Genomic DNA, 18,388 nt, shown 5'->3' with positions numbered 1-18,388 from the left:
GTTTCGGTGCCTCGTTTGGCGTTCCCGCCTTTTCGAGGTTTGTGCCCCTCACTTTCCTCTTGATTTCCATGCCCTTCCACATCCCGGCCTTTTCGGTCATTTTTGGCCTTCCCAGGAGTTGACTTTTTGGTTGACTCTTCGTATTCTAGCCCGGTTTTCCTTCTTCCGGCTATTTTCTCACGATTTTGACATGGCCGACGACATTCCACGCGGTGGGACTCCCCCGGACCACGAGATGGATCCCGGGGTCGAGCTCTTACCTTTGTGCGAGCGCCCGTTCGACCCGGCGACCTATCGGCCGGCGATCCATGTTCTGCCCCCAGACGGACTGCGCCAGTTTCGGAGCTTCGAGAGGCACGTGCCACCCGAGCTATTGCTGCGCGAGCCTACCTCCCATCTGTCCTTCGGCACTTCCGAGGTAACTCTCTTTCCTCTGCTTTACTTTCTGCAATGTAGGTTACAAAACTGTCAACTGCTAGTTGTACTCTTTAATTGCTTTAGCTGATATACCGTATACCGTAGTTGACTGTAAACATACATACAACTGATATCTGCTTGAAACTGACACATGCACAAACACTACACTAGCCCTGAATCACCCAAACACACAGCGCACACTGTATTTCACTGAAAACACACCGATACCCGATAGCTGTTCAAATCTGTCAAACTTGCACACATGCTATATCTGTTTTGAACCACCCAAACACGCTGACGCATCGCACGCTGTGGTTCACTGTAAGCACACCGGCACCCGGTATTTGTTTAAACCTGTCAGACTTGCACACATGCTATATCTGTATGCCTCTTAAAACTGCATTTTGAATGTTGTCTTACAATTGTTATTTTCTGTTTGCAGGAGGATTCCTATACCATCCGCGGGTATGGGAACACTGGCGCTCGGGAGTGGTATGACAAGCTCCCTGACGCGGTCCGTCGCATAGTGGACCGGGCGGGCTTCGGCGCCTTCTGCCGAGGGCTCTCTAGGCTCACCACGTGTAGACCTCTCCTTGCCGCTCTGGCGGAGAGGTGGTGGGACACCACCGATTCTTTTCACTTTTCCACAGCAGGGGACATGACGATGACCCCTTATGATTTCTCGATGCTCACAGGCATCGGGGTAGGGGGTGATCCGATCCCCTTTGATATCGACATGGACGAGTGGATCGCCGCTCAGGTCCATCTGCTGGGGGAGGCCCCACCTCTCGCTCGCCCAGGTTTTGTGCGGTACTCCTGGTTCGAGGTACAGTTTAGGGTCCAGCCCACTCTCGGTGATGCAGATCCGATGACCCCGGAGGCCGAGGAGAGGTACGCCCGCGGCTTCCTCATGTTCTTATTCGGGACGACTATCTTCGCCGACTGGGCGAACACCATGCCTCTCTGCCTTCTCAGTGCACTGGTGGATGTCCGGGACATTTTGCATTATGATTGGGGTGGCGCCGCTCTGGCCACCCTCTATGGATACATGAGCTCGGCTTCCCGCGGCAGCGGACAGCTCCTTGGTGGCTACTGGCGAGCCTCGGAGGTACATTTCTTCTCCGCTTTTCATTTCTGTTCTATCTTTTCTGTACTCTGTACACTGCACACACTGTAGTCTGCTTTATACTTGTTGTATACTGTACACACGGCACACACATACACTCTGCTTCACACTTATTGCACACTGCTCACACTGCACAATACACTGCACAACACCCGGTTCTGCTATTTCTGCTTTATTTCATATTCTGTTTTATCTGATAGTCATACTGACATCTGTTTTGCAGTTGTGGGTTTACGCCTACTTTCCTAGGCTCGCACCCGTACCAGTCACAGAGACTCCTCTGGTCATCCCGTTTTCACGTCGTTTTGACGGGAGATGCACCCAGAGGCCACGAGAGACATTCGGCTTCTTCCGCCGATACTTTGACACCATCACCCCCGCGGAGGTATGTTTTACTTGCAGTCAATTTAAGCTTCGCTTTTCCACTGCATTTTTCAAAAACAGTAGATAACAAACTGTATGTCACTTTCAGATCACTTGGCGGCCGTGGGCTCCAATGCCGGCGGTGACGCGGGACCGTTTTGCCGGTGCGGAGGAGACTTCGCGTTTTCGGATCTTGCTAGAGGGCCCGGTCTGTCGGGCTTGGTACCTAGGTGAGCGTTTCTTGCACCAGACCCTAGGGTTACCTGAGCAGATAGTCCCGGTTCATCCTCCTGCGGATATGAGGGAGACCGAGAGACTCGCCACCGAGCAGATGGATGATTACACTATCGGCTGGGAGGAGGCCCGCTTCAGAGGCACCGGCGACTACCGGGAGTACGTGCAGACGTACCTGATGCGACCTCTGAGCGGGGGCCGTCGAGCGGAGGGGGTCAGGCCTGCGGCGCCAGCGGCTGGGGCAGGAGCAGGAGCTGGAGCGGGAGCTTCGAGGAGGGCCCGAGTCCGTGGCAGGGGCGGAGTTCAAGGAGGACGAGGGGCTGGCTGGCTCGCCTTGCCTGCTGTACTGACTTTCCGGGGGCAAGGTGGGGCGACCTATCAGATCCCCTTCGCCCCTCCGCCAGCTGATCACGAGTTCGTCGGTGTCCCCGACTTACCTCCGGTATGTATTACTGCATTTCTGTACAGTCATTTCATTTCAGTTTATTTGATATTCCACAGAACACTGATGCATCTGATATTTTTTTGCAGGCTTCTTCTGCGTACACCCGGCAGTCATTGGAGATGAATGCCTCCATGATGGGTATGCTCCAGCGGACTTTTGATCTTCTAGCCCTCTACAGCATTCCGGTATGTTCTTCTGACACTGGCCTCAAACCATTCATACACTGCTTCACATAATCTGATGCATTGCATTCACTGCCTTCTGCACTGTTAAACTGCCCACGGCATTCATACACTGTACTCATACACTGCATTCTGCACTGTTAAACTGCCCACGGCATACACATACTGTACTCATACACTGCATTCTGCACCGTTAAACTGTCCACGGCATCCATACACCGTACTCATACACTGCATTCTGCACCGTTAAACTGTCCACAGTATACTGATGCATTTCCCCTTTTATGTACCTTTTAGCCTCCTTTTCAGATTCCTATGGCAGGAGGTGCTTCAGCTGGACCTTCCGTCCCCGCCCGAGGGAGAGATGAGGGAGGCCGAGTATTCCGTCGCTCCAAAGCGGGGTGCATTCATGTCGGGAGTAGCTCGCGAGCTCCAGTCTCGAATGATGATGATGACGAGGAGTCAGAGGCGGAGGCAGAGGCGGAGTCCGAGTCATCGGAGGAGGAGACCGGAGGTAGTTCTAGCTCGGGCTCTGACGACGATGCTGATGATGCTCCTGGACCCTCGTCCAGGAAGAGGACCAGGACAGACTGACGGCCCTTGGGGTGCTCGACGCAGATGCAGATTTTTGTTATTTTTCTTCTTTCTTGTACTTTTCCTCTTTTCCTTGGTAGTTAGATTACCTTGTACTGCCGCAGGCAGATTTTGTTTTCCTCAAAACTTTGTATTTTGAAAGAGATTATGAAATGAACAGATTTTTGCTTAAAAAGTGTTACATTTACATATCTCATGTATTGCATCGCATTCCATCATGTTACACCTCAATGTAAATGAAATTGATTGTTTGTCTGAAAATTGAATATTTGTACTGTAATAATCAGATAACTAAACAACCAACAGCAAAATGCACCCAGGCAACCCACTGCCTGATTCTGGACACACAGCCCTTACTCTGTTGGGGATTAATCTGCATACAGCCCATAGCGCAGCATTTGGTTCATTCTGCACACAGCAAATTCTGAACAAACGGCCCAATCTGACAAGACGGACTACAGCGGTGAAACCAGCTGGAGTTGAAATACAATCGGATATAGAGAATGGCACAACATTCTGAGCATAAACGATTAACTTTCGGAAAAGGGGTTTTCTTAACCGGGGTATCGAGCCTACAACTGAACACAGCAGGGAGGACTCAAACAAAGAGGTACACGACCTAAACACAACGAGACACGCTCGGGAAAGAGTAAAAACAAAAGACGAGACCGTCAAATCAAAAAGACACGACACACAGACGCGTCAATGAAGACGGGGGATGTCTGATCATGAGGAGCCAGTTTCTCTGGGTATTGTTTCCCACCCTTTCTAATTTGTGATTCTCACATCACTCTGGCACTCAAACTCGGTTTTTCTCTCAAAACCCTTTTTCCTCACTTTTCTCTCAACATACACCTCTCTATTCTTCATTCTCTCATTTTTCATCCCTCCCCGGGGTGATTGATGGATAAATAGAAGGGTGTGGGTTCATGCCTAATGCCGTTAGCTCACGGCTATTTCTTCTGGCGGGTAGAGCGCTCTTCTGGCAAGTACGTCGATGACGGGGGAAAGACAGAACGCTTGACTCAACTGTGCCCCTAGTTCATCGTTTTGACCATTTTTTGTTTTTGCTTTCTACTAAAACAGTTTTGATCAAAATGAGAGTCGGATTAACGTACTTGTTCGATTTTTGATTTGAAAACCGCGCAAGTCAGGCCGTAAGCACTGAAAATTTTCCTTTTTGGGTCCAAGACAATGGTCCAGTTTTGGAAAATGGAATAGTTTTCGAGAAAATAGTCAACCTCAGTAAAAATTTTCAAAAACTATTTTTTAAATAGTCAATGCTCAACGGGCATGGAACTTACTCTTTGGGATGCGCAACCTCGGATCGGAGGCAATGGAAAATTGCCCTTGGTTTGAAGGGGGGGGGAGGCAACGGAAAGTTGCCCCTAGTTTGAATGGCGGCTCACGACGGCTCATGGCAACGAAAAGTTGCCCCTTGTTTGGATAATGCCGCAGCAGTCCGCAAACAGTCTTCATTGGCAGTGGTCGAACTCTTGGACACAGAGATGACGAAGACGGTCACAGCAAATATATGGACACAGTCACCTTGGAAGGTGTTGGCAACTGGACCTTGGGATGAAATCGAAACCATTGCATGGACTGAGACGCTATGACAGCGTTGGGGGCTGGACTTCATGATGAAGTTGCCTACGTATCCCAAACATGGGAATCAAGCCTCACGTAGTTCCGGTTAAGGTACACTCGGGTATTTTAACCTTCACTTTTCAGGCTCTAATTTTTGCCAAGGCGCCCGATGCGGGCTTTCGACCTTGCGAGCTTTTCTTTTTTTGATTTCTTTTTGTTCATTTCTTTTTCTTTCTTTTTTGTATTTTTGTATTTTTCTTTTCTTTTCTTTTCTGTATTCTTTTCTTGCTCTAACTTTTGCCTGGGCCGCCCTTCCGGGTTTTCGGCCCAGCGAGCCTCTCAAAGGGAAAAAATGTAACAAGTCCATGCCAAATGGTTTTTGAAGTTGAAGCCTCTCTGTGTCTAGGAGAACGGTTGTTGCGCTGATTTGCGGAAGAATCCATCATGGTTACTCCACAAGCTTTTTCTGGTGAGATCTGCTCTTTTGATTCAATTTCGGCGCCTCTTGTTCGAGGGCTGCTCCTAATCTGGCCATACAGACCTTGCATGACATTTGACCGTTGAACTTTCTGAACGTTCTGAACGGGTTCAAAGTTTGAAAGCGAACGGGTTGAATCTTGAGGCTGAGAGCGATCCTAGGCTGCACAATCTCAAGAGCGATTCCACACAGGTCTTCACGGGGCCGCGTAAAACATTTGTTTTTGAAAGTTTTTAAGAAAGCGACAAATCGCTCGCGCCGAAGATAGTGTGGAACCAATCTGGATCAAGCCAGGATCCTTCTCAGTACTCACGCCGACAAGCATGATTTCACTCATTAAAAGGCTTAGCACACCTCTCTTTCTCTCAAAATGATCAAAATTTTCCAAAACCCGAGGAATTCCTTCCTCTTCGTTTTCATCACCGTAGTGTTCAAAAGGGTTTTTCTTTGAAAAACTTAGGTTAATGCAATGAGTTTGGCGCGCAGGAGAGCAGGCGAGATGTACTGTCAGCCCAATCAAATTCTATGGCACTCATACTGAAAGCAAGCACGAAAGTGAGATAGCAACAGCTGTTTCATTCAGATTTGTTGGTGTAACTGGCCCCTCGGCAGAAACAGACTCAAAAACAAAACAAGTAATTACAAGACAAAACGGTGTTCGAGGCAACAACCCCAGAATCACCTGGTATTATATACAAAGGGGACTGACTCGATACAACAAGACAGACCCTTAAGCAAAAAGACTGACTCAAGACAAAGAGACAGACTCAAAACAAAAGACTGACTCGATACCCAAGCCAGGATTTACAAAGCTAGCGTCCACAGCTACTCAAAAATGCGTGCCAGACGCTTCATTCAAAATACATCCGGATGCCGCCCGCAGGCGGTTCACTTTCTGATTACATACTTGCAGTATCTGTGTCCTCAAAATCCAATAGCTGAGTGGTAATGGACTTGGCTGAGGTGGGCAGAAGGATAACCTCGTTATCAATCAAATCTTGCACCTCATGACGGAGGCGGAAGCAATTATCGGTAGCATGGCCTGTCTGCTGGTGGTACGCGCAGTACTGAGCAGCATCATGCGTAGCAGGGAGATTCTTCGGGAGAGGCCGAGGCTCCAAGGGTTTAAGGTGTCCCTTCTCGGCAAGGATCTGAAGTGCCTTGGACAAAGGCATGTAGAGAGCATGAAAGGTCCTGCGCCCCCGGGGCAGGTACTTTTGAGCGCCTTTACTAGCTGTACAGGCGAAGGGGTCGGCAGGCGCCACCTTGGCTTTCTGATCTCTCCCGGGTGCAGGGGCGGGAATAGGAGGAATTGTCTTGGCATGACGGGGCCAATCCCGATTTTCTGACTGGCTTGAACTACCCTCAGGTGGAGTGGGGAAAGCATCCTCCACAGTCTTTGCCACAACTGCGGATACCTATTGCTTGTTCATCCCCCCGGCTTTCAAAGCCTCGACTGCCCACAGCAGTTGTTCGATAGGATCGGCATCTGCCTTCATTTTGTCTTTTCCTCCGGCCTCAGCCTGGTCAAGGGTTTGGGTTGCTACTTCAGAGCGAAGCCCGGTTGTTGCTGACATGTCGTGGCTGTAGCTGGAAACCACTTCTGGCTGGCTGAGCTCTATCACAATCCGTCCCAGCAGCGGGGGCTCCTGTGGTATGAAATTCCCGGCATACGGGGCCGCTGGGGGTGAAGCTGACATTCCGTAGGCGAGATCCGCCACAGACCTCTGGAGATCACCTATCATCCCCATTAGCTCAAATGCAGTAGGCTCGCAAGCCTGGTATAGCTGGGGGGCCCAAACCGGGTGCACAACAGGCGACCTAGGTGGATGTGACACATCAATGCTGGCTTCACCTTGCCGGGTGATCCCTTGCTCTAATGTGGTTTCCATAACCACGATCTCTTCTGAATTCTGCGTCATCACAAGCCCTGCCGCGGCGAAGGGGGACACTGGCTATTCTGTACCGATTCTGGATACTCTGAACTGAAAGGAGAAGCAAACAGCATTTCAGCCCAAACAAATCAAACACTAATGCAGGTGAACAATTGTACTCTACTGCTGATCACTGTTCCCAGAAATCACTGTTCCCGAAAACTGAACCCTGATACCCGCGGATAACTGATTCTCATAACTGATACTGATACTGGTGTCCTCAGGTCTGATACTCAAACTTGCAAACTGACATGTACTTTCCTGTAGAGATACATTCTAAAAGCGCATAGCAAGTAAAGAGAACCAAAACACCCCTATATTGGGGTAAGGTTTCCCTGTCCTATTTTGTCAGGAGCTAGGGTTTCACTATGCACGCAGTAGTTTTTCAAACAACCTAACATCGGGTAAGCAACCTGTCCTAACTTGGAATGGTCACTATGGATCCGAATATGCACTAGGTCGAATGGTCGAAAAGGGTGCCCCGGTAAACCGGGGTTTGTGTTCCCATGCTGTCAGAGCCCATAACCGGTCAGCCTTATGGACATGCCTTGACAAGACAAGCCTCCGGCAAACCGTTCAGGAATGGCAGATGGCAAACACTGTGTTCCTAGGCGCACCAATGCACATGCAATGCAAAGAAACACATAAGTGAAATCAAAACAGGATATCACAAGTTCGAGTCAAGCTCTCTAAAATCCCCAGCAGAGTCACCAGAAACTGTAGACGCGTCCCGCGAGGGGCCTTCGCTACAGTTCGGACTCGATTTTTTTGTTTGCGGTTCTTAATCTTGAACCAAAGAGTCCAAATCTGGCAAATCGTTTTGAGAAACAGATTTTTGAAAAGAAGTGCCAAACATGGACTGCTTTGCCAGATACAGAGTCGCCACCTAAATATTTTTAAATGGGGGAATTTAGGAAACCCTGACTCGGTGCCGAAGGCCACATGTCCGTCATTACCGGAGTTGTCTCGGCTCGGGAGCTTGGGTACGATCGGGGAAGGTCGGCTATGAGCACCCCCTTTCGCCCGGTCCGAAGACCGGCCTCTACTAACCATGATATCCGATTTTGAAAATGTTACGTGTTGTTATTCCATTTATTAGCCTAGATTTACTATGTTATGCGCGCAGCAAACAAGTATAGACTAGATTGCCTAATTTGGAAACAAGCATTGCATATCCGTTCGGTTTTGAAAAGCGCTTTGGAATTTGCTACTCGCAAGTAGGCTAAAACACGGATTTCAACGAGTTTTCCCAACTCAAACAATCCAACCTTCACCCACGGGCATTCAAACAGTTTATAACATATAAGCATCTAGCCGCATGGCAAACGTACTGTCATGGCAACACTCACACGCATGCGGTATGCTAAAGCATAAATACTTACATCGTACTCCGTGCCAAAACAATAAACTAGTTAGAAAACATGCATGTCCTAGTTCATGTTAAGGATGGCTAATGCATCACATGCAAAAATGAAATCTAGGCAGGCTCGGCTAACCCTAAACATGGCATGTGAAATACGATTAATCGATGCATGTATTCAATTTGGAATTGAAGTACAAATGCAGTTAGCGTGATGTACCGAGCCTAATGTATGCAATACAAATGCATGAATGCACGCATGCATAGCATAAGGTATGCTAAATTAAACGTACCCTAATACTAACCATCAAAGCAGGTAAGTAAAAGGGAAGAAAGAAGTGGGGATTGGAAGACATACACACCACTCACACACACTTATTACAGATTTGCCCTCGCTCGGAGGGACCAAATAAATATTACAAATTAATTAACTACGCAAGCTAATTAAATATTACAAATTAATTAATTAATTAACAAATTAACTAATCTAGGAAAAGCTGTAAACCGCCTCGGGAGGAGAGCCAGATGCAATGCGTGCTCGGTCCTGCTCGGAAATGCACCGCCATGCATAAGCTGCCTCTGTTTTCCTTCTTCTGCTCCTCTGGAGGCTACCAAAACCTCAGGACTGCTTCCTTGGACAATGGGGATCACCACCGGCTGAATGGAATTACCACCGGCAGTGTGGTGTTGTCACCGGCACAAAACAAAGCTATCGGCTGGTGATTTACTGCCGGTCGGCAAAGAAAGTCTGCAGAACCTGCAACTCACAGCAACAGAGGGCAAGACAAAGCATGGCAGCACAATTCAAGGCATATATGCACCAACCATGTCCTTTATCATGATAATGACTCAAAGGGGCATGTGCCTCGATTCTCAGACCACCAATCACGCATTTCCATGCATGATGGCCCAAGGAATCAAGTATGCAACTTTCATGTCAAATGAAATGCAAACCAAACACACAAATCAAGGCCCAATTCCTATCACCAAGTCAAGGAACAAGGCATGCATGCAAGATGCAATGCAACCTAAGCATGCAAGCTAAGGATGCAACATGGCATGGCAAGGCACTAATGCAAGCATACAAGCAAACATGAGGCAATGCAAATGGATGAAAAGATGGACTTATGCATGATTTGGACAGCTCTAAATAGGCCCAAAACAGCGGCCAAAGTGCTATAAAATGAGGGCTAAATGGCATGCAAACATGCATGCACACAAGGACCAACGCTTAAGCATAAAAAGGCAACTCTCAAGCACACTTGGAAGAGGCATAATGTGGGTTAATGGCATGCAAAATAAACATTGAATATGCATGAATTAGAGGTTCCAAACCAACCAATTAACACAAGCAATGCATGCTAGCATGATCAAAGCTCAAAGCAAGCTAAAGGGAGTATTGGACCACACTTAACAGAACCGAACATGGCATGAAAGGAAGGATCAAAATCAGAGGTTTAGCATGTTAAAACAAAGCTAAGAACACAATGACATGACATCCTAAGGGCCTAAACATGGTGACATGCATGAAGGCACGAACATGGAGCATGAGATGACAACCTTACAAGGCATTAAAGGGACATCAAATGCAAGCTTACAAGCATGCTATAAGGTCTGAAATGACATGGTGGATGGTCCTAAATCACCAAATCAATGCAAAAATGTCATGCTATACATGCACACACTTAAGGCCAACAAGCCAAAATGCAAAGGGGCTATATGATGCATGCCAAATCCGACCCAAACAACCATGGACAGACCTAAAACATGGCAAAATATGCACAAAAGCTTCACAAGACTAAGCCTAAAACATGCTCTAACAAGGGCTAACAACCAAAGGCACATTGAGGCAATATCATGGCATTACATGGTAGATATGCTAAGCATGCATGGTGTACAAAAACCAAGTAAAAACAGAGGCATAATATGACATATTAAGCACAAAAAGCAGCCAAGACATGGTCAATACACACTTTAACATGATGCTCTCTCAAGAGGCCAAAAATGGTCCATTTCAAGGACAACAAGGAGAGGGGGTGGCCCTCTCCTTTTGGAGACTTCAAGGCACCATCTCCACCACTGAAATCCCTCAAGATTTCAGTGGTGAAGAGGCCCAAACACCAAAGTCCCGAAACTAGCACAAAATAGCACAAAATGAGGCCTTTCAAGGCCTAAGAGGGGTCAAACACCCTCAAACCACAAAACACTCTTAATAAACAATCAAGAGGGCTAAAAAACAGAACTTTTTTGTATTATACACTAAGCACAAAAATAGTTCTAAGATAGGTAGAAATAAGGTGCAAAAATGGGGAATAAAGGGGTAAGATTCTTACCCTTGAAGACCTCTTCAACAATGGTGCTCCAATGGCCCTCCTTAGCTTGAATCCAACACCAAAACTTCAAAACCAGTCCCTTAGACCCTCAAGAGCCAAAGGAAGGTGAAACACTAGTTGTTTGTGTGCAATAGTATGGACTAAACACACTTTAACACACACAAGAGGGAAAAAGAGAGAGATAATGTGTATCAAACCCTAACCCTAGAACTCAAACCCTAACAATGGCTGTCTAAGCTCTCCAAAATATCTCAAGTGTCTAACCCTAAGGCCAAGAGACAAGGCTTCTCTTTATAGAAGCTTATTGTCTTGTAAAGCTTACAAGACAAGCTTCCAAGAGAGAGATCCCTCCATACACGTGTATGGAGGGGAGCCAAAAGCAAGACAGCTGTCTTAAAATATCTGCAAAAGCAGATGCACAGTAGTCGGCCGGCCAAAAATGTCATTTTGGCAAAAAAGAGTGCCGGCCGGCAATAAATAGTGCCGACCGGCAACAAATAGTGCCGGCCAGCAAAAACCAGCCGGTGGCCTCTAGCCACTACCGGTGGTGTGTGGGGATGCCTCACAAGGCATTCCCTGCCCCTCCAAGGCAAAACACAAGTGTTTGGTGTGAAACCAGACACTAAACGGTTGAGTTCGGAGATCCTGGGGCAAGGCGCGCGAGCCGAGGCCTCCGGGAACTCCAAACAAACACAAACATGGATAATCACCGAGTGTTCAAACGGTGACGTCCAAGTCTTGAGGACGGTCAAAAATGGGGTGTCTACACCAAGTCCCTCCACCCCGGCATATAAACCTCATTCATACACTGGTCGTCCCTTATGACCCCAGTATATACATCACCCCTTCCCACTTACCTAAGCCGGCATTGTTCATCCCTGAGAGCATAGACTTGTGCATGATGAGCACGTCTTCACTCCAACCTGAACTAGTGGTGGTGACAGTAGAAGATAAAGGGAGGTCAACCTTGGTGGAGAATGTCAGTCCATTGCCCAAGGGCTTTGAGGATTTGTCTGAAGGAATGTACAACCCACACTACCATATCGTGCCAATCGATCAAGCTAAGCCAGAAGTGGTGTTATCGACTGGGATGGAGGTTAGTGTGGTTCGAGAAGATGGACCAAGTTAGGGATTAAATGATCTAGCCGACCTGGAGGAGGATATAGACAATTTATAGTTCTTTGATGAGCAAGATCAAGGGGACGTGCATATTGATTGGTTTGATCTGAACGGGTCAACAGACAATTCTGAGTGGCTAAGTGATGAACCCAATAGAGAAAAGGGAACTGAATCAAAGATGGAAGAATAGAAAGCGGGAATCGTTGCAATGGCTGAAATGGTCGATAGGAAGGGTAAACTACCAGAAAACATCGGTGAAGAACAATTGGCTCAGCAATTGGGCATTGTTAGTTCTGTGCATACTGAACAAGAAGTTACGCTGGAGCAGTTTGGGCAAGAAATGAATGAAAATGATTTGAAAGCTAGAAAAGCTCAACACCCCGTGGGGAATGTTTATGATAATAGAATGATCTGAACGGAGTGAGTGCTTGTTGATTGCTGAAGGGGTCTGGTGGGATGATGACGACCTACACTTGGTGCTGATTGCTGAAGGCCTTCCTGACAATACCTGGTATGTGGAAGAAGTCGACCACATGACAAGAAGTGGCCGATATTTCAAACCACCGCATCTGGACCAACCCAAGGCATCTGGGAAGGATAAAGAAGTTGAGAAACAGAAGGAAAAGCAGTTAGAGGAAGAGGCTTTGCAGCAATAGTTGAAGAAGATTCAAGCTGACATATCTATCTAAGGTCTGCTTATGGCTTCACGAGTGCATAATTAGGTTGTACTAACGGCGATGGATAAAGCTAAGTTGTCCATCGACACCACCCTTGAAAACACTACAAGAAAAGGGGGCATATAACACGGAAGCATTTGCGACGGCACCATTTACCGTCGCAAAAGTGATTTTTTGCGACGGCACCACTTGCCATCGCCAATAAATTGGGTTTTAGCGACGGCATCACTTCTTGTCACAAAAAAACACGTTTTTGCGACGGGAACAACTGCAGTCGCAAATAATGTGAGTTTTTTGCGACGGCATGAAACTTGACGCTACAAAAAAAGAACCCCAAAATCTTGAGCTCAGCTTGTTTTTCCCTTCGCACTCATTTTTGCCCCCTTCAACCAAAAATCCCTAATCACAAAAATCCCTAATCTTTTGAACCAAAAATCCCCGTCTCTTCTTGCATCTCTCTCTCTCTCTCTCTCTCTCTCTCTCTCTCTCTCTCTCTCTCTCTCTCTCGATCTCGACTGTGAGCAGTGGTAGACGACGGCAAGCATTGAATCGACGACAGCGAGCAGCATGAAATGGCATCGAGCAACGTACGACGGCGCGCGAGCAAGCGAGCGACGATGGTGCAGCGTGTCTCTCTTCAACTCTCTCAGTCAGTCTGAATCACTGAACCAAGTTAGCTCTTCTTCTTCTTCATCTTCATGCCACCTGTAGTGAGGTTCTTGGCCAGGTGGCAAATCATCAAGAACAGTGTATGATCTTAACATCTTGATCCGACGGCTACGAATCCACCACTCGAACGTTCTCGAAAATATAGCTTTCCTTTATAAGCTGGCCTCACTAGCTCTCTCTTCCAATCATCATCATACAAAACAATAGTAATAAATACCCATTTGCTATTATACTAGCTCTTTCTCTCTGCATGCGATTTTATCTTTATAGTTTTCTGAATTTTCTGTTTGGTTTGTGAGAAAGATGGCTGGAAAAGGTGAAGGACCGGCAATTGGAATTGATCTCGGAACGACCTACTCGTGTGTTAGTGTATGGCAACACGATTGCGTTGAAATCATAGCCAATGATCAGGGCAACAGAACGATGCCGTCTTATGTTGCTTTCACAGATACAGAGCGTTTGATCGGCGATGCTGCCAAGAACCAGGTCGCCATGAACCCTACCAACACCATCTTTGGTTAGTCCTCTGCTCTTCAATCTCTCTATCTAATCAGGCTTTTTTGTTTCTTGAATATATTTCTTTAATTTTTGGTGGAGATTGTTTTATTTGCATATGTAGGAGTTGATCTATATATCAATGCATGTGAATTTGCAGTAGTTGTTCTAGAATTCCATAGTTCTTCTAGAATTACTTGAACTATGCACGCAAATACTGTTGTTATATTTTTATTCTTCTTCAAAACCTTACAATCACAGCATTTAGTGCCACCTTTATTTAAATATATGGGTTTTTGTTGAGAAAAGTTTACTGATTGCTTGAAATTGAGAAGTTCTCTAATGGCTCTGAATCTCCTGTAAAGTATTCTTCCAAATATGACACAATTGAAGCTGATTTTTTATTTATAAATATTTTTCAACTCTATAAAAAAAAATTATATTCTTCTTAACATACAAGTACGATGAATAATGCATCTGAGCTAATTTTAAGGCCCATTAATTTGGGCAATTTTGAGGAATTTGATTTTGTAAGTTCTTTTATATGTTTTTTGAATAATTTTTCACAATTTGTCACCAATTTCATTCTGTAATTGGGTATTAAGATTCTTTGCAATTTGATCTTATATCTGCCGAAATCTTTCAATCCTAATTCAACTTCAACCACATATTATGAGTCCCAAATTTGTTTAAAACAAAGGTAGCCACCTTGTATCCAAATCATATCCATTTTTCTTAGTCTTTTGTGTGTTTAACATGATGATCGACATTATTGCATCCTATGAATGTGTTTCAATTCTACATATCACCCTTGTGCTTTATATGTTAATTTCTAATAATGTCCTCAGCATACCCTTTGTGGTTTTATATTCTAATAATTGGGGTTTTAAGTTGTTGGATTTTAGATGCTAAGCGTTTGATTGGAAGAAGATTCAGCGATCCCTCGGTGCATAGTGATATAAAGCTGTGGCCTTTCAAAGTCATAGCTGGTCCTGGTGACAAACCAATGATTGTCGTCCAATACAGGGGTGAAGAGAAACAATTCTCTGCTGAAGAAATCTCTTCGATGGTCCTCACAAAGATGAAAGAGATTGTAGAGGCTTACCTCGGCACCACAATCAAAAACGCCGTCGTCACAGTCCCAGCCCACTTCAACGACTCCCAGAGACAGGCAACGAAAGATGCCGATGTCATCTCCGGTCTCAACGTCATGCACATCATCAATGAGCCAACTACTGCCACAATCACATACGGGCTTGACAAGAAAGCTGGCAGTGTTGGTGAGAAGAATGTGCTCATCTTTGATCTTGGTGGTGGGACATTTGACGTCTCTCTGCTAACCATTGGAGAGGGTATTTTCGAGGTTAAAGCCACTGCTGGTGATACCCATTTGAGAGGTGAGGATTTTGATAACAGAATGGTGAACCATTTTGTTCAGGAGTTCAAGAGGAAGCACAAGAAGGATATTAATGGAAACCCAAGAGCACTGAGGAGGTTGAGGACTGCTTGCGAAAGGGCGAAGAAGACTCTTTCGTCGACTGCTCAAAGTACAATTGAGATTGATTCTCTATACGAGGAGATTGATTTTTACACGACGATTACCTTTTCATAATTTTTTTATTTTGATAGTGTTTTCTTCACTTGAATTAGGAATTTTTTTTTTATTTTGTTTTAATTGATTTGATTCAGATCATTGACGTTTTACATCTAGGAAGACCAAATGTTTCCAAGGTTTGTTCTTTCTCCTTTTTTGATTTCTGTCCAACATCTCATGGTTTGTAGAACATGTTTTTCTATCTATTTTGTTTGCTATAATGTTGTTATTGCTATATATGTGTAGTTTATTCACAAATTAGTGATCTAGTTTAACCTTTTGTATTGTTGATTAATTATTTTTGAAAAACAAAATCATGGGTTTGTTTTACTGGGAGGTCATTTGTTTACTGAAGTGTCAACACATATCTCATACCCTTATCCAAATGCCAAGAGTTCGACACGAGTATTTGATTTATATTGAAGAGTCTATGTAACATATCCTTGATAGAGCAGAATGATGAAACAAATTCTTGAGAGTAAACTGATGTGCAAAACAAGTAGATATTAAGTGCTTGTTCTCTTTCCCTTTGAAGTTTGCCTTCTGCTTGTATGTGATTAGATGCAGTGATACCTTGCTGTATACTTGTATTGTCTTTATAATTAGTCAAGGTGGATGTTTTTTTTTCTAATGAATGTTACTTTACTGTAAAAAAAAAAAAGAAAAAAAAAAAGAAAAAAAAAGAGAAAAAAAGTTAAAGTGGATTCACCAAAATCCTCTATGATGACTGAATTGCCTTTTTTTTCACAGCTATGACTTGAACACTTTCAAAGAAGAAAGAGAAGTTGTAAGAGCTCAGAAGAGGTAACCTCGCCAAATTCTTCTCTCTCTCTCTCTCTCTCTCTCTCTCTCTTTCACACACACACAAACACTCACACACACACGTGCGCGCACACACAGACACACACAATGTATTTGTTTGTTGGAGGTTTCAACCTTGCTGCTATATACCCATCATGTTCCCATAGCAAGGTGTTAGTTGAGCTCACTTGTCTTTGATTTACTATTTTTTCATATGTATTCATGCTGGATATAGGCCGTGTTATTATTTCTCTTAATTGCTGCTTAATGAGACAGCAAAAGCATATCTAGTCAATGTTTCAGATACTGGCATACAGAATGGAAGGCTTTGCTTTATTTTTATCAATTCCATTATTATGAGGTTGGATTGATGACTAACAATTTCTATGTTGGTGCATTTGGCAATCACTAACAATTTCATTACAAGATTTATTCTATATGACTAATATATTGGTTAACATAAGTTGGTTTCTAAGCTAGAAGCAAGAGGTTTGATGCAGAAATCTTATAAGAAATGCTGCCATTGAGACCCAAAGTTGTTATTGACTTAATTTGATGTGTGTGATGTCTATCAAAAATTGAGTACAATGGTAAACCAGGAATGTGCTTGTTTAGCAGATATCTTAATCATTTTCATATGTTTTCATTTGATTCCTTAATATTCATAGCACTTCTGTATCTCATATTAGTAACTTGTATCCTTGTTCTCATCTTCATCATAGTCATTGTCATCTGTAAATTAACGCACTGCAGGGAATTTTTATATGTCTTTTGGTCTTCAATAGGTCTCTCCCTAGTTCAAGTTAGATTTACGTCAGAATTACAGTTGGGGGAAATTTTGGAGATAGTGAGGATGAACACTAAAAATTGAAAGTCGTCTACATATTTTGTTGTAGCAGTATACTTTGTGGTCGACCTCATGTTACTGCCTGGATATATATTTATTGGTGTTATTATTAATTTGTGGTCCAATGCAGCCAAAAAATAACTCCCTTGAAGCTCAGGAGAAATGTATTACTTGCCTACTACTGTATCATTTTTGTGTCAATCTACCAGTTATGATTGTTTCCTATCCTGTCTTCAGATTCATGGGCATGAGAAGTAGTCTTCCTTTGCCATCTTGGTACTTTGAGGTTCTTTATATACTAAAGCTTAATTTTGCTGGTATTATTTTATGTTATCCTCTTATTACTCTAGCTAAATAGTTATTTCAGTTATGATGAATACTTATACAGCTTTCATCTTGTTTGATGCATAGATCTTGTTTGGAGTGATTTGTGAACGTTTTGGTTGAGCAGGAAAGTAATTTCAACACATATTTTATTCTACTTCATTTTGGTGGACCTTGTGTCCCTAACATACTCTATAGCAACAAATGGAGCAGCACACATTCTGGAGGACCTTGAATTATGAACAACTTTATATATTTAAATATTATATATGTATTATGGAACATTATGTAGTGGAGTAATTTTGTTGATGTGTAATTATGGATGTAAGAATGTTTTTATTATGGAGAAATTGTTATTTCTATACAGGAATTTTTATGTTATTATGCAGTTATTGGTTTCTTTTTCAATTGCTTTTTATTTAATATAGGTAATTTTAATATTTTTAATAATTATATTGCATTTTTTTTTTTGCAACGGCATCACACCGTCGCAAAAAAGAAAAAAGAAAAAAAAATAAGGTAAAACATTTTTTTTTTATTTTTTATTTTTTATTTTTTATTTTTTGTGACGGCACCACACCGTCGCAAAAAAAAAAAAAAACAAAAAAAAAAAAACAAAAAAAAAAAAATCGCGACAGCATTACTTGCTGTCTCAAATAAGACTTTTAGCGATGGTAAAACAGTGTCGTCGCAAAAGGTCTCACTTTTTTACATATTATAGGCGACGGTAAAATGCCGTCGCAAAAAGTAACAATTGCCGTCGCAAAAAAAGGCGACGACACTAAAAAGTTTTCGCAACGCCCTCTATT

At 44.0% G+C, this 18,388-nt stretch overlaps 1 pseudogene across 1 annotated transcript; it reads left to right on the top strand.

The window, feature by feature from the left end:
* The first annotated feature begins 14,068 nt into the window (after positions 1-14,068).
* On the top strand, positions 14,069-17,965 carry LOC114289265 (heat shock cognate 70 kDa protein pseudogene; annotated as a pseudogene). The gene has a single exon (XR_014346170.1). The product of XR_014346170.1 is annotated as a heat shock cognate 70 kDa protein pseudogene (transcript).
* The last annotated feature ends 423 nt before the right edge of the window (positions 17,966-18,388 follow it).

Source organism: Camellia sinensis, chromosome 12 (assembly GCF_055761805.1).
Source record: "Camellia sinensis isolate YWXY chromosome 12, ASM5576180v1, whole genome shotgun sequence".
In the NCBI taxonomy this organism is placed as follows: Eukaryota; Viridiplantae; Streptophyta; class Magnoliopsida; order Ericales; family Theaceae; genus Camellia; species Camellia sinensis.
This window is presented reverse-complemented; position numbering and strand designations above follow the sequence as displayed.